Source organism: Lutjanus erythropterus, chromosome 22, assembly GCF_056507025.1.
Source record: "Lutjanus erythropterus isolate fLutEry1 chromosome 22, fLutEry1.hap2, whole genome shotgun sequence".
In the NCBI taxonomy this organism is placed as follows: domain Eukaryota; kingdom Metazoa; phylum Chordata; class Actinopteri; order Lutjaniformes; family Lutjanidae; genus Lutjanus; species Lutjanus erythropterus.
In genome coordinates, this window is record NC_139338.1 from 18,433,646 (window position 1) to 18,451,811 (window position 18,166).

The following is an 18,166-nucleotide window of genomic DNA, read 5'->3' on the forward strand; positions in this document are numbered from 1 at the left end:
GGCATTATATTTCCTACTGTTCAGTAATCTCATCAAATAGGATTTGCCATTGACATCTAGATGCTGATCTTTTATGTGCAGCGTAGAGCTCTTGTCATTGGATGATAAATACATCATTAATCTTTATCTCTTCTGATGGGATTATTTATTCAACTGGAAACACATTCATATGGAAGTTGTTGACAGGTATTAAACAGTGAGCCATCACAAACAAGTTAGTGTGTTTTTGTCAGTTTGCGTGTGTGTGTGTGTGTGTGTGTGTTGCACACAGCCATGCAGAATAGTGCATTTGTGAATTTTTCAGTGCTCGTTTTTGATTCATTGTAAATTGAAATTGTCATCTGTCATAGACGTATGCATTGCTTATTTAGCAGCCAGTCTGCTTGTCGGTGCGGGTGAATGTGCACATACAGTATGCATGTCCTGATTTCTGAGCTGTACATGTGCATGCGGCGCTTCTGCACACACAAACACACACACACACACACACACACACACACACACACACACACACACACAGAACACACCTGGCCATCCATCACTGCCTGTCTTCCTCTCAGGCAGCAGATGTTGCAACACTGTCATAATTCTTTGGCAGTTTGAAACCAGACAGTGTCTTTAGGGCCCCTGAGGTCTAACCTACTTACACTGCAGTCTGCACCCCTAACTCCAGCTTATCATGGTCTAACGTGTTGCCCTCCTGTGCATTAACACTACACAAGATACAACAATGAAGGTTTGCAAAAGCCTTTAAGTCTGTTTAACATGAGGTAGGTGAGACCTGGGGCAATTGTAACTTTTTTTTTTCTTTTTTTTGAACATTTTCTTTCATAACTCACAGACAACTTGAATCGTTCCAGTTGTACTAGTAATCGTTTTATATAAGAAACATATATTTGTCACAATCCTTTTGAATTTTTTGCTGACATAGTGAGACAGACAAACCATTTGCAGCGCCACCGATCATCTGAAAAATGCATTTCCACAAACTTTTTAAATTTGTATTTAGTTCAAATTATTTTAGATGATCAGTATCGTATGGATTTAAAGGGAAAGTACTGCAGTGTCTGAAAATCCATACCAATGTGCTGTTTAGTTGGTTAACCAGTAGTATGTCAGAAATATTATAGTATGCAAGCACTGGACACTACGCCAGCATAAATATCCCACAATGCAGTGCAGTAGTAATGAAAACAATAACAACATAGACAAAGGCAGCTCTGGTGTAACGTCAATATAGCTTTGATTTGAATAAGTAAATATGGTTTCACTCTACCAGGCGTAATATATTTTTCATTTACTTCATTGTTAACTCAGGTTACCATGGTTATGTCTTTCCAACAGGCAAGGAGTTTCTTTGGAAGTGACGCTATATGCTCTGAGCGGTGCATCTGAAAAGATTCATACTACTGTTTATTTACACCAGAGGTTCCCAAATTGCGAGGTGTAGAGCCGCTGCAGGTGGGGCGTGGAATATGATTTGCAGTCATCTCTACATTAGACAGCAGAAGGAAAATAAATCCAAAAACTGACTTTCGTACCTGAAATGATCCTGCTCCTTTTCACCAGGCACAGAAGATCCTACTGAGCATGTGCAGAGTTAGTGTCATCACTCTAGCTTGTGTGATTGGAGCAGCTGAGTGTCATAATTGCCCCCGGTCTCTGCCACATGAGATGACTTACTGGAAACATTTGCTTCTTGTCTCTCTCGGTGTGTAATCATATTAACCCTCAGATGATCAACCTGAATACATGTTTCTGACTCTGCTTGTCAGTCTGTTTTTCATGCATCTGCGTCTGTACTGTCCATCTTTGTACTGGCGCCTACCTGTTTGCAGTGTTAGATTTAATGACTACTGCAGTCTATTCTGTTCGCTAACTGGATAAAACAACACACAGCAATGTTTCTCTCTCCATGCTGTTTTCTTTGCATCATAAACCAATGCAAGGCATCATTTATAACAAAGAAACTTTAAACAGCATACAGTATGCACGTACAAAGCACCACGCTGTCTACCGAACAACTCGTCTTCCCTCACTTCACCAGCTGCTGAAAAATAAACATGTCACACATTTTCATCTAGACATAACTCCTCAAGACAGCAACACTTTTCACCAAAGAGAAAAGGAGAGCACATTTTCTGGGAGAAACAAAGACTTGCTTGAATCTAAGATTTATGGCTGCAGGAAAGAGTTGTTATGGGACATATGCAGAAGCACGTTATCAATTTTCACAAAGCTCATGTGCCCAATATTAGGAATTAATTTTGTATGATATTTGTAAGACTTGAGCTATGGTGGCAAAGAGCATTAATCTGTATTTTCATTCCAGAGAGGATGTTGGTAAGAAATAACAGAAATTGGAAACAGCACGAGGTTAGTTAGACTGACTGAGCAGATATCACCTTTGGTTATAATACTGGATGGTATATGGAGTCATATTCCTGTGTGAATCAAAAGAGGACAGAAAAACACTGTAAGACTCAGAGGTTTAATTCCCATCTGGGAAATGTATGCCAAAAACATGAATCAGTCTTTTTGAACAGTTTCATAGTGTCAGATTTTAAAAATATACTCTACTATACTAAACCCTGCTACATTGTTCTATACAGTGTATGTACTACACTATATGGTACATCTCTAAACTATCCTTTACTGTAGTAGACTAGACTATACTATGCTATACTATATGATACTATATTGTACCGCTCTGCACTGTACTATACAATATTAAACTGTACTATACTATAGGTAATACTCTAAACTATGCTCAAGTGAACTGTATACTACTGTATATGGTACTATAAAGTGTACTATATACCAATCTATATGGTACTTCACTACACTTATATATACATATATATATATATACTATACTATAGTGCTATAAGCTGTACTTTATACTCTACTGTTTGGTTATACTCTAAAATGTACAATACTGTACTAAACTCAATTGAACTGTATACAATATGGTACTGTTAACTGTACTATATACTTGACTGTACTATACTATACTTTTCTGTGTGATACTACACTTGTGTACAACTGTGCTATACTATATTGTGCTACTCTAAACTTTATTTTACTGCTCTAAACTGTACCTTACTGTACTATAAACTGTACTATACTATGCCACTATACAATGTTATAATACAGGATATTGTACCGTACTATATGGTATACAGGAAATTGAAGTTGTAGGACGCTACACTTGTCAGTAAGGACTCAAAATGTATATTTATAGGTCTTAGTTTACTGCTCACTATAGAGTATATATACTACTGAGTGTCTATGAGAGAGAGCAGTGAACGAGGGAATGATGCTGGACAGAGTCTTGTTTCTTATTGTGACACTTAATTTCTGTTTAATATTTGTAAACTGTTCACATATAAATGTCACAAAGAATCATAAGTATATTAAGTAAGTGTGATTTTAAAGAACAAATCAAATACTAGTTTATACTTTAGTAAGGCAGCTAATGTATTCAGTCATATTCAGCAGTCAGCTTCAGTTTATTATAGTGATGCTCTTACATTGCCAGAGCTATTTCCACCCTCCATTTCACTGTGCCAACACAGGATAGCTCTGGATGAACCTGCTGTCATTCAGAGATAGTTGAAAAAAATAATCTGTGTTGTTTTAACTGTTTTTTTAAAAAAAACAAAAAAAACAATCAGAGCTGCCACTGGTGCTGCAGTTGCTTTGAGCTTAATTTCTCCATTCTCTCTGCCCAGTTTGACAAAAGCCATACTTTCCTGTTCCTGTGCTCTTTGTCGGACTCCATGCCTTCAGACCAGGTTGACACAGCCATCAGCGAGCCTTTTGAGCTGCCACAGTATTTCAAACAACTTTCAATTATACCCCTACTTTACAGCGACAGTGATTTGTTACGAGATACGGGGCCAGCGGTTACAGCTAGTTTCTCTTACTGTGGGTTTTCCTTTTAAAATGTCTTGTGAAAAGGCAGGAGGAGAGGAGAAGGGTTATGAGGCTGAGAATAGACTTGGAAAATAGTCAGTGAAAGTACAATAACATGTTACAGGCGTAGCTGTAAACGCACATGTGGAGTTTGAGGGAGGAGCGGGGACACACCTACCCATTTTAAACTCAAACACACACACACACACCCTTCCTACAGAGATGAAACCATCTTTGATGATCCCCGGCGCTCATAGCAACATTTTTTTTTCTTTTTTTGTGTGTGTGTCTTTCTTCAAAATACCTGTTTTCTCTATCTAAAGAAAGCACAGGTGGTTTTGAAATACAGAGTGAATGGATAACCACTCGGCATTGAGAAATGGTGCTATTGTAAGCTTATTTTTGCTCAGATGTGGCCCAACATTTCCTTGAACAGACAGATTGTTTTGGTAAAAGACAATGAGTGCAGACAGGTGCCACGTGTTTTGGATTTGTGCTGTACTTGCTGTTTTGATTACCGTACCTTTGCCGAAGAACTGCATGTAGCAACTGAGTAGCATGGATGACTTACCTTGCTTTTACCTCCGTTTCATTCTTTTTGCGGCTCACTCACGGTGATGGAAAGTTAGAGTCTTTACTCAAGAACTGTACTGAAGTGCAGTTTCAAGGCATTTGTTCTTTGCTTGAGTATTTATATTTGCTGCTACTTTGTACTTGGATTTCTACTTCTGCTGCTTCATTTCAGAGTGAAACATTAGCAGTATCTAAGAACAAATACTCCTAATCTGTTTTTACATGATGGCTGGTGACTAGATACTCTAATTATTCAAGATCCAGTGTGTAAGATTTACAGGGATCTATGGGCAGAACATGGCAGAAATAAAATACACCACCATGTTGCACAACCATGTTTCTACAGTAGCCCAGAGAGGGCAAACGAAACACTGCCTCTAGACTTTGCACCTTTCAGGGCCACCGTGGGCTCTCTTACACGCTCAGTAAGGCGAGGTGTTTGCAACTACAACTTCAGAGCTAGATGCCACTAAACCCTACGCACTTGTGCTAATAATGCTGATTATATATTGATTAATTGATCAGTTCTCTCAATCCAATAATAAATTGTCTCATAATATACAGTAACCCTTTAGAAGAGACTATTTTATGCAATGAGAACCTTACATTTGATACTTTGGCTCATTTTGCTATTTGTTCTTTCACTTGAGTAAATTTACTGTTTTATATTTTAACAGTGTAGCATTGCTACTTCTACTCAGCTAAAGGATATTAATACTACTTCCCTCTCAGCTCTACAAACTCATGCTTTTAAACACAGATACACTAGTTGGATTGATTCTACATGAGCAAACACAAGACCGGGTTAATGGTGTAGTTAACACTATATAACTAGTCAAAGCAATGCTTTCTTTAGGGCTTGGCTTGAAGTGCATCTTTCCTTGTCAAATGTTTCCTTTCAGTGTGTCATCACCTAGCATAAGCATAAATGATGCTTCACCTCGAGGGTGAGAGAGCTACAGATTGGAAGCTGTTTCCAATGGCGGAGACGTGGCTGTTTCAACAGGAACACTCTGGATTTATCTCTGCAACCTTTCTCCTTCTGTGCTTGTGTAGAGGATGTTGGAATAGGTCAGGGTGGTGATATAATGAAAGCTTAAATAAGACACGCACACACACACCCGACACACACACACACCTCTGCATTAACTCTGCCGCATGATGTGGCGCCACACTCAGTAACTATGGCAACGGCACTCTGCACTGCACCTCCCTATATATGTGTGTGTGTATGTGTGTATAACTCCTCACTGTGTTCCCTGCGGACAGATTAATTCCCTGCCAGATTCATTCCTTGTCAACTTGCTGAAACAAAAAGTTTCTGTTTTAATTAGTTGGGTGCAGTGTCTCGCTTCATCTATCTATCTGTATAGTGTCTCTCTCTCACGCTCACTGTCTCCCTCTCCCTCCTCCTACTTCACTCTTCCTCTTGCTCTCTAGTGTAATTAAAGACAGTCAGTGCGGATAATAGAACCGTAATAGTGTGTAATTGCAATAATCAATACACAGCGCATACTAAGGAACTCGCCATTCATCAATATACAGATATAGAGAGCGGAGGCAGGATGACTCAGAGAGCAAACACATACTTGGCCCTCATTCTTTTACACATTATTTATGCTGTAATTGGTCATATTGTGATTGTCTTGACGTTGCAAACACAAAAACTTGGATATATATTATCCTTAAGAGTTAACTTGGCTTGTTAATTAGTCAGCTTTAGAGACATCAATCTGTGGACCTATCAGCTGTGGTCCTACAACAATTTAGCCTCTGGGAGCAACGGCCAATGTTTGGGAGCTCCCAGTGTAGCCAGCGGATATCCTGGCTCAGACTTCTTCTTCTTCTGTGTCATTGTTTACAGCCCAGTGAGCAACTTGAGAGGAAAGAATAAAAGTTGCAGGCTAACCTCTATAAACAGATGTCTGCATATAACTGCAGATAAGTTCTAAAAAGTAATAAGTAAAAGCTAAATCGCAATCAAACAGTAGCTGGAGGGTTCCGAGATTGCAACCAAAGCCTGGTCAAATGTGATTGGTCCATACTACGTCAGCTACAAAACCAGACCAGAATCTTCAGTAACTCTCAATAAGAAAGCAAAATAGGTGGGTTTCCTAAAATGTTAAATTATTTAATCATATAGTTTTTCGTTTATATTCATAATTTGGCCACCTGTATTGTTTGGGCTGAGTGTTTGAATTGTGTGGGCAGTTAACATTAAACTTTGGCTTCTTCTGTTGTAAGAAATGAGATGCTTATATTCAGCAAAGTAAGAAATAAGTATTTCTTGTTTCTGTGCCAAAACTCAGTTCCTGTGTTGTATTGGCACTAGTGTTGAAAACTTTCAGACATGATCAGATGTTACTTCTATTTTTCACCCTCTTTATCTGATTGGAATGTTGCCTGATGACTGTCTGTCATTGTGATTCAGAGACTTCCTTCTGGGTGCAAGGGCAAGCAAACTAAACAGTTTGCTAAGGTCTTTTACTGTATAATTGTTTTTTTTAAAAGTGACACACTCTTGGCAACTGTTTTCATCCTCATTTTGCCTATTTAGCAGAGAAAGAGCAGCATTTTCATATGCACAAGTCACTAAATAACAACTATAACAAGAGTACTCAAAAATCTGTCAGCTGCTGATTCCAATAGACTTTGTTCACAGCAACCATTTTAAAGTAAAAAAGTAGAGTAAACACAGGTGTGTCCGATTCTGTTCCAATCAGATCAAACAGAGTCAGGGTGGTGCTATTGTCCGTGTTGGCTCACTGGAAAGGCTCTGCTACACTAAATGGAATGGGACCTTAATTATTAGCAATTAGTATCACTGTGTACCCTATTATTTCATATCGATATGGCTGCTGTGAAAAAAAAGTCTATAAGCAGTATAATTATCTAACTTCTTCTAACCTTTACCTTTTTTCCAAACCCTCGTCTTATTCGTCGTTTTATCCATCCATGCCATGACATCCATGATTTCTGAAAACAGTTTGAATTTTTTTATTTCATTTTTGATTTGTGCTGTGTGTCCGGAGTATTAATTTTTAAATATAGGCTGACTCTATATGGGATTCTTTCCTCCAAGAGCTCAGTGAATCTCATCTGCTAATTCTGTACATCATATCATATCATGACACCAAAAGTTAGTTTCACAGAACTTTGCTGATAATGTTTTGACTCAGTGTTTTATTTTTGCTACATCAAAGACACTTGCCTGGAGTCGAAACAAATGTTTCAGAGTGTTACTTACATAAGAACACAACCTAAGTCTCCAAATTACATAACAGGATTTTTCAGTTCTGAAATCTTTCAGCTGTTGTTAGCTAGCTTGCACACATAAGATGTGACAAGCCAGCCCAGCAATAATGTCCCAAAAAAAAGTCAAAAGAAAGAAGATGTAACTGGACAGAGAAGAAAGAAGCACACTCACGCACGGACATATATGCGTCTGTCTTTTTCCCTGTCATGCCACATCTGGCTTGTCCCCTCAGGCTGTGGGTCAGGTGGAGGGAGATGTATCTCACTAGGTGGAGTTGGACATGCCCAGACAAATACCCTTACTGGAACAATACTGCCCCCTCCAGGGTGGGCTGACCTCACCTGGGAGCCAGGGAATGGCCGCCTCGGGGTAGAAGAGCTCCAGCTGGGCTGAGGAGGGGAAGGAAGAGGAGGTAGTTTGAGTCTATTTGTGGGTTTCTATGGTCATGTGGGATTTCAGTCTGTGTGTATCTGTGTGTGTGTGAGAGAGAGCGAGTTTCGATGTGCAAGTGTATACAATTATTTGATCTTTTCTTTGATTTTTAAGGGTTTTGACCTTTGATCATACTACTTTTGACCTTTGCTTCAAAGTCGGCTCTCCAAAGGGTGATGACAGCAGTTTTCATAAACCTTTTTATCTCGTCGCCCCCAAACACTACCCACCCCCATCTCTCTTTTTCACCTTTGCTATTGTCTCTCTGGCTGTTTCGCCCCTTTTCTCTCCTCCTCCTCCTCCTCCTCCTCCATCTCCATGTGTTTCTCTCTTTGTGCAGATGTTCCTCTCCTCAGTCCTCCGCTCCTCCTCCTCTACATGTTGTCTCCATCACTTCATTTCTCCATCTCCCACCCATGAGAGCTGCTGAACTGTGACCACGCTGCAGATAAACCATGTGTTGGCAATAACCTTTCTGCTTTGCACTCTTAGTTAAAAACAGAAAAATCTAGCTAGAACCATAAAGCAATCTTCAGCTTGTCCCCTTTGGAGAATCATTTTTGGTTCCTCTTTTATAAAGGTTCCACTTGGAACCCTTTTAGAGTTCTACCTAGAACCCAACATAAAGGATTATACCTACAACCACCTGTGAAAGGTTCCACCCAGAACCGCCTATGAGAGGGAAAGCCTTTATCTTGTACTGGTTCCACCCAGAAGCCTCTCTTGGGGTTCTATCCAGAACCTCTCCAACTTCTAAGGGTGTTAACAAGCACCTACTCACATAAGTCTTTTAATTCCACAGGTTTTATTTAGAACACACTCTGGGATTTCTACCATGAACCGTTTTATGTTCCACAGGTTTTTATCTTTATAAAAAACTTATGACAAACCCTTTTTAGAGGAAAGAGTTCTTCAAGGATTGTTGAAGAAAAATGGTTCTTTGAATGAACCGGATTGATAATGGAACCCTTAGTCTTACAATGAACCCTTTACAAACCCTTTACTTGAAGTGGCTCTAGGTAGAACCTCAGCCCTTCAGGAAGAACCCTTTTAGAACCTTTATTTCTGAGAGCATGGTCATTCTTTCTCTCTCTTCTGTTCTGCCTTTTCACTCTGTTCAGGGGCTTTGTGTTTCATGCTGTCATTCAGAAATCATTACTCTCCAGCTATTTTCCTCAAGCCTACTCCATTTCCGTGTCACTCCAGCCTCTCTGTGTTTTTCTCATCACCCTTTCTCCTTCCTTTGTCACTGTATCTCCTGCTTTCACTGCCTCTCATTTCCCAAAAGTTGTTGCCTTCTACACCCACAGTCCACTTCCCATCAAATTGAGTGATCTGTTGAATATTTCCTCTTCATAGCCACCGCGGAAAAGAGGAAGAGCCTCCGACTACGCAACAAATTACCGTCCTTGTCCCCCCCAACTGCGCCATGCATATTAAATTAGATCAAAGCGGGACATTTCAAAGGGCACATGATGGCGGAGAAGAGTCAAAAGAGACGATTACAGCAGAGGGAGGAGAGGCAGAGGTGGATTATGAGGACAAAGGTTATGTGACGGTTGTGAAAACCCCCAGGTGTCCCTGCTTTGAAATCCTTCACCCCACCATATGTTCGAGCTCTAATGAATTTGTGATCTATTTACTCCTGGCAAGACAGGGTTTGCAGAGTTCAGTGAGCATAATGTGATGTACACTCTTAGAAACCTTAGGACGGTTCTACTGAGAACCCCTTTACATTCTGAGTGTTTTACCTGACACAGGCAAGGGGTTCTAAAGAAGAGCCCTTCTTTTGTGCAATGGTTCCACCTTGAACCCTCTCTGGGGGATTCTATCCAGAAGCTTTCCATCTTTTAAAGGTGCTAACAAGAGCCCACCCAGGGGGGTCTAACAAGAATCCTCTTACATTCCAAGGATTTCATCTAGAACCCACCCACTAGGTTCCACCAAGAGCCCTCTTATATTCCAAGTGTTTTTTCCTAGCTCTCACAGACAGAGAGCAGAGATGGTTCCACCCAGAACCCTCTCTGGGGAGCTCTGTCTTCTTTCCACCCTCTATGGGTGCTAACACGAACCCACTGAGGAGGTTCTATTAAGAACCCTTTCATATTCTAATGTTTTCATCTACCCACCCAGGGGGTTCTACAGTGAACTGTTTTGTATACAAGGGTTTTTATCTAGAAACCAGCCAGAAAGTACTACCAAGAACCCTTGACAAAGGAGTTCTTCAAGGGTTTCAGCAATCCTTGAAGAACTCTTTCTTTCAAATAGGGTTCTTTGGATGAAGAGTGTTCTTAATGGCCTTAGAAGTCTTGATGAACCCCTTCTTCAAAAGAGGGATTCTTCAGAAGCAAATGTTTCTGGGTAGATCCTCGGCCCCTCAGGAAGAACCCTTTTGGAACCCTTATTTCAAAGTGTAGAGACTGTCCACACTGGTGCGTGCCTTTTTGTTTACCTTAATTTTGTTTTGGTTTCCATAAAATCCAAACATTGTAAAGGTCAGTAAATGGCAACACTACCTGCAGTTAATGACGACGCACAGCAAGTCATAGATAATGTTAGGAATTATGCTACCTTCTTTTTTTTCTGCGTTGTTGAACCGCATTTACCTCTCTACCTCTCTGTTGGCTGTCATGTTTATATGCAAAAAAACTTTGCTGAATTTTTATGCGAACACTTACTTTAGTATAATGCACATGAAGCAGCAGCTTTCATAGCGGCAGTCCGCCCCCCCCGGCCATTTTCCATTCCATTGAGTGCTGCCGCAGAGCTCCAGTGACCTGCTCTCAGCAGACATACAGCAGACTTGTCTCTGCTTGTGTGTGCGCGCGTGTCTGTGTGTGTGTGTGTGTCATCTCTCAGCCACGGCCAACATGCAATATTGTACAACACAAGAAGACACATTCCACTGAGTTCACTGCCTGACTGATGGAGGGAGTGCATTTATATTACAGTCCTCAGATATGAGCTCATATCCTGGTTAAGGTCGAAGTCAGGAGCGGGTGAATGCATGCTAAACTCTTGCCCATGAAGAAACAACATATTCTGAATATCAGGCAAAAAACACATACATATTCTGTTTTTCTTATTATCAACAAATCCCACAAAAGACCAAACATCTCTTCCAGTCCCCTCCTCCTTACCATATACTTATTTTTCTCTTTTTTGGGGGGTGACTGGAGTCTTTAGAGGAAGATAGCAGGTCAACACTATGCGCCACATACAGGTGGTGTACATTATCTAAAAGCTGTGGACCTGAAGAATAATTTAAGATGCCTAGCACTGTATGTCAAGTTTTTCTAGCCATAAATTTATAATAAATAGTGTGCCTATTCACATTTTGAAAGTTAAGAGGGAATAAGAAGCCTGGAACTTTAGGATTGAAGTATATGATGAATTAGAATTGGCCTTACACCCTCTGAATACCCCAGGTCTCTAGTTTGTGGTTATGTGAAGTTTCATGAGAGACTTTCTGGTATGTGATACCAGTATCTTCATTCTAGCTTTAAAACTACATAATCTGAAAAGCATCATCTGTCCCCGTGGAGTTGAATAAGATTAAAAGTGTACCAGTTTGTATTAATCCATCAGTGCAAATAGTCCCAAACAAATGCACAGTTTACTCCTGTTTGAGAAGTATTTGGCAAAAACTAGCACCCAGCTGTTTTTGGAAATTAAAGTAAATGAAGGTACATATTTGTGAACAGTTTAAAAGATTATGTTTGCAGTAGTAGTAAACCAGTGGGTGTGGAGCAGGTAGCTGCAGGGTAGGAAAGTCACAAAGTATTGAGCTTTTAATGGGGGTTGCTGACAGTTACATAAATGTAGAATATTACCGGTCTTATCCTATAAGGCTAGCATAACCTTGTGGTTTTGATCATCAAAGTATGAACTCACGTGATATTCACATGCAGCCAGTCTCATTCAGTATATACGGAAAAATGTTGCTCTGCTTTCATTCAAATACATTCTAAAAGTTACATTTCGGGCTACTTTCATTGTAAAAATCGCTCTATTCCAGTACTGATACTGACTATATGGTATACCTGAATAAACTCTGTACTGTCCTTCACAGTCCTGCTCTGTGAACTCAGATAAATCCAGTTCTGCTCTGCTCACTAAAGCTGGATTAGGTGTAGCTGTGCAGAAAAAAGCACCAAATCATAAGTCTTGCAGCAAAATCCTTTAATGCAATAACCTTTATAACTGAACTGCCTTTGGTTTCAATAAATAATGTGAGTTTTTACGACGGATCAATACAAACAGCCTGGATTAGCTGGATGACAAAAATGTGAGCTGTTTAAGATACAGATCTGCACCGATTTTCTAAAATTTTATGCTTATTTATGTTTATCAACATAATCATAAATGCTAAATTCAGTTAGTGAGTATTCAACAATTTCCACAAAAAAAGTTTTCTGTAATTTTCTGCCAGATGGGTTGTGCAGAGGTTGCCTGTTTTAAGCATTCACCTCCACACACTGTCAATCCCGTCTACTTTACCCCTCTACTTTTTGAGATGAGGTCGAATTTAATTGGCAGAGTTTGGTGTAAATTCCCCATGCTTTTACCTAGCAGTATCATTTTCACAGAAACACCTGGATTTACAAGTCAGTAGCTTAACCTCTCTGCTGTTTCTGTTTTGCAGCCAAAAGTTTGGACTGCCAAGTGAGAGGAGTCTGCACAAGTCTGTGGGATGGAGTGCAGCATGCAGGCATCCTGGCTGATAAATCATGCAAAATAACTAAACAGTTGGATAAATCAATGAAGGTACACACACACACACACCACAGTGTTAATCTTCAAACTTTGTAAGGGTTTTTGGTTTCCCCTTGAGCAGCAGCATCATATATGCAGAGTTAAAATTCTCTACTGACACTGCTTCAACAAGTTCAGTCAAAACCTGTGGAGTATACAGAGGTATGTTTCAAAGCATGACTTCATGCAACTTGATTGTTCAAGATTCTTCCTCTGCATTGAGCTGTGAAGGTTATTACAACACTTCCATCAGTAGTACACTTTCTGTCTGAGTGACAGACACAGTCATGCAGGCAGAAACATTTGTCTGTCTACCCCTGACGAATTGAAAAAAAAAGTCGCTCAGTCCCATATCTCTTCTTTTGACCTCATTCCCCGTGTCCCTCTGTCTCCGTCTCTGTGGTCTCTGAAAGGTCCAAAAGGCAAGCATGGACAGCTGCTGCCCTCTGACCTTCAGTGCTCGTCTAGTTCCTAAAAATCCCACATGCATGTCTCTCCTCTCTCTCCTCCTGAGACACAAAGGCATGCCTTTATTATTACAATGGACTGTTTGATCCTGTGTATTTATTTGCACAATGGTTTAGCATAATGTGTCAATAGGACCATGCTCGTTTGATTAGAGAGAGCTAAATAAATTGGGGTCATCTGTCATGTAATTATGATCAGTGAGGTTGTTGTTATGAATGATGAAGCCCAGTGTACAGGCTAAACAGAAGCAGGACTAGAACTGACCCTTGAGGGACAACATGGGTCAAGGGAATTGTAAAAGTACTAAGCAGTCACTGTCCTCCAAGTATGATTTTATCCTTTTTAAAACTGTTCCATTAAAACCATCCCAATTTTGTGTTAATATTGTGACAAAACAGCTGCAACATCCCTGGCTACAGTGTATTCATGATGAAATGTACAGTATAAACTACATGATATACAGTTGCAGCATTTTAACTGACGCTGGCCTTTTTTAAGTCATCCAGTCATAATTCCATGTGGCTATAATTAACATAATTGCTGCCTAACATTTCAGTGTAAAATGTATAATCATGACATTATGTAGTACAGCTGAATAACATATAATTTGTGCGAGCTGATGCTCTTAATCACAGATTTTAATCTTCAATTTGCAAACATGAAAAGAAGCTTTTTTGTTATGTTAAAATAAAATCCAGGCTCTTATTTCTGTGAGGTTATTGACTCACATTTCTACTTATGTATCTCTAGTTTTCTCTTCATGTCGAATAGTGGATTTGCTGTGACACTGTGTCTCCTTACGCACAGTGAAGAGAACTGGTTTTGTTCATTATTTTGATATCCTTTGTCAGCTTCAGAGTGGTAATTGGACACACACTCATGACTAATTCTTTCAGCCCAGACTTCTGCTGCATCTCTATTCTCTGCTCTGGTGCAGCTTGTCCCAACAAACCAGCCCTCATGCTGCAACCGCTGTTTTCTTCTGTTGCCATGACAGCTCGTATCTCAGCCGGAGACGGGAAGTCGCATGGTTTATGAAATGAATTTATCATGACAAAAACTGTCTGTAAGAGGCAAGCGCTGGGTGTATATACACCAAGGGGTATGGATGTATGTGTGCATGTGCTTTTGTCTGTTTCTGTTTTGTGCACGCTGTGGCTTATCCTGTCTGTCTGCTGTGTGTGTATGTGTGTGTGTGTGTGCATGCGTGCATGTGTTTGTGCGTATGTTTGTACTGCTAAAAGGCTTGGCACAGAGCAGACCTTTTGTAGTTGGCAGCAGTGGGCACCCTGCCCAGCTTGTATGGTTTATGGATGTGAGTCAGAACTGCATTAGCCTCCGGCCAGAGAACGACTGCCCATCTTCCTGGTGTGAAACTCTAACAAATGTGCCAACACTGACAGCATTAAATAGAAACTGATACAAGCATCAAATCTGTCTGACATGCAGCTCATGCTGTCAGTCTATCAATAGTTACATTGATGCCACACAAAAGGGAGGCAGGAGCGCAAATGAAATAGCAGCATGGGAAAACAAGCCTCTGAGGCTGATTTCACGCTGCAGCAGCAGGTGACATGTCCTAATTCTGAAAGTTTAATTGTAAAATGTTTCAAAGTGTAGGTGGTCAAAGTTCAGCTTCGCATTACTAATACCTTTCAGCCAGAAACACTCCACCATCTCAGTTTGAGCTCAAACTAATGATATTACTGTAATAAAACCCCCAATTATACAGAACACTGTACGAAGAAATAATCAATTCTGAATTTCAACTGAAAGCCTCAACTTTACATAATTAAAGTGCCATGTGAGAAATCGCACAATTAACCGAGTGCCTTACAACCAGCGGCTAAAGTAATGTTTGATTCTCATAACCTCTGTGATGGAACCAGTGGAGCACAGAAAAAAGGAGGTGGAGAAATTAAGATTTCAGAAATGCATTAAATCTGTATTTCATCAAATTAGAAGTAGAAGCTCCTTGAGAAGCTGCCACAAGGCATGAATGGTGAATGACCGAGACTCTTCCAAACAGAATATTAATAGGTAATTATGCTCACTTGTACCTCCATTGCGTACATTATCAGTGGCCTTGGCAGTGTCATGGAATTGATATGGCTTTTAAGAAAAGGGAACTGTCACATTATAGTTTCTTTTTTTTTATTTTACCTTTTTCCTATCTGCAAGGATGGCAAAGAAGGTTTAATTCCCACTTAGAAGAAGCTGTTGTATAACTGTGTAATTACCTGTGATTGATGTTTTTATTGGGCTGTCAGTAAACTTGGCCAGCCCATGGGATTCCTAATGACTGACGACCACACACACACACACACACACACACACACACACACACACACACACACACACACACACACACACATGTCTACACATACCTGTGCGCACACATTTTTTATTCCATATTTACTCCCACTTCACCTGCTCAGCCATAATAACCCGACTCATACACCCTTCCCTCTAAACTCCCAGTGGCTTTGCTAATTTACTGTGCTTTTGCTTGTTTTCCCTGCCTCTTTTTCCTTCATCTTCTTTCTTTTCTTCTTTCTCTTGACTCCCAAATGCACATGATTGTTTTGTGGTTAGCCTACAGCGTGAATTTAATCAAAGCTCGCTTTTGCGCCGGCACCTCTCGTGACTGGGGAGGATTTAGGCCCACTTGGAGAAGGAGTGCAATTAGCTGAGACAAGGCTAGTTAATCTTCCCCATCTGAATACCCCCAACAGGTCCGCAACACCTTTTATTTCTAATCACACCTGCTGCTCAAAGACATTTAGGCCCTTTCACACATGATGTGATCGAGCCAGGGAAGCTATCAGGACTGTGATGTGCTGAACGTTTACAGTGTGACATGTAGGTGTGGTAAGAAGTCATTAAGGTTACATCCTCAGACTCGAAATTAGTTTTGACACTCTTAACTTCTCTTCACACTTTTACACATTAGTACTGATGTACAGCGATATATGCATAGAGACACTCATCCTTGACTGATCAGTGAAAGTGGTCCTGATTGATGCACACTCCTGAACTTCCTCAACCTGTACTGAGGGTCAGCGGCAGGACAGCACATAGTTCAGACATCCCTGAGGCCAAACCAGAATATACCACCTTTTACTCAACATCAGCTAGCCACCTGTCACACAAATGACCACATGTTGGGTGAATTAAAGTGGCAGTCTCGAAGATTTTAGTCCTGGTTGATTTTGCGACTGTAATTCTGGGGCAGCAAAACAAACTATTGTGGTTTCAGCAGAGAAGTCAGGCAGTAATTTTCTTTTTGTTCCAATAATGCCTGCAATATTTCACTCTCAGCACTGTCAGAAAATGCTGAAAATGACTTGTCTTGTTTTGTAGACACATTTTTGACAAACAGTAAGTGCTAACCTCACTAACAAACACATTCCATTACCTGTGATTACTCAATAATAGAAGTCAACTTGTATTTTGCCAGTCAGATGCTTTTAATGCAAAGCTGCAGCGTTTGCTTGCTTGGCGAACACATCAGCTGTCGTCTGACAACAATTTAGCATTCTGCATTGATATGTGGATGTCTGATTATATCACCTGTATCTTAATACAGCATTTTTTCCAGGATACTGCATAAATATTGCAGTACTTTAATCAGTGGGCCACAGGCTCAGTAACCATTGTGTTACCTCATTCTGTGATAGATAGTGACTTAACAGACATTTATTTCAGTATTTATCGCTGCAATGCCTCCACAACCGCCAGATGCAACTGGCGGATATTTGCAAAGTTAACATGACCCCCACGTACATTGTCCCTAGCTGAAACAAGATTGTCAAGATGGTTTACAGTTGTTGATCACAGTCAGTTAAGCAGAGTGTCAGTAGTCATATAAAACAGAGCAGTAAAAGTATAGAATTACTTCATTGCAGTCGTACGCCTCCACCAACCACTCACGTTACACTTTACAACCATGTCTGTCCGGACTCATATAATGTATGTAGTGAAGAATTTGAAAGATCTTAATAGGGAAGTTGCCACTATATTGACCTGTAACTTTGAAGGAATGTAATAAAAGGTATGAAGTGTATTTTTTTCACTATGTTGACGTGAATGATTCCAGTGTGTAATTTCCAGTGAGAAAGATGCTGTCTTTACTTCACTTATTTTTACAGAGAACGGAGGACTGATGTCACAGTGACGTTGACCTTAGACTTTTGGATAGATATCCTACTAGATATTTATGTGTAATTTTGTCATAAGTTAGTGTATGAGTTCATCTTTATGTCCAAGTGCATGCTTGAACCAAGTTTGAAGAAATTCCCTCCAAGTGTTCTTGAGATATCGCCATCACAATAACAGGACGGTCCTGATCTTTGTGGTGGTCACTTGTACTGAGTCTGAAGGAATTCCCCCAAGACGTTCTTGAGATATCACATTCACAAAAGTGGGATGACCCGAAGACTTTATTCCTCTGGCCGAGGCTGTTGGCAGCATGGAGGCATAAAAAAAAGTTTTTCAAGGTTTTCCAAAAAATGTGAGTCACAGAGGTCCTTCAGCATACTGTCATAATTGTGCATAAAAATTAGGCTGATCAGTCCAGTAATATGTGAGATCAACTCCAGACAAGATGCAGGTCTGTGGATCACGCATGCACAGACACACACACACACACACACACACAAGTGCTCTGCGCTGCACTGCTGTGGTTACTACTGTAGAAACATTCACAGCGAGTCACCATAATATCAAATAGATAAGATTTATGTGTGACACTTTGCATGCTGA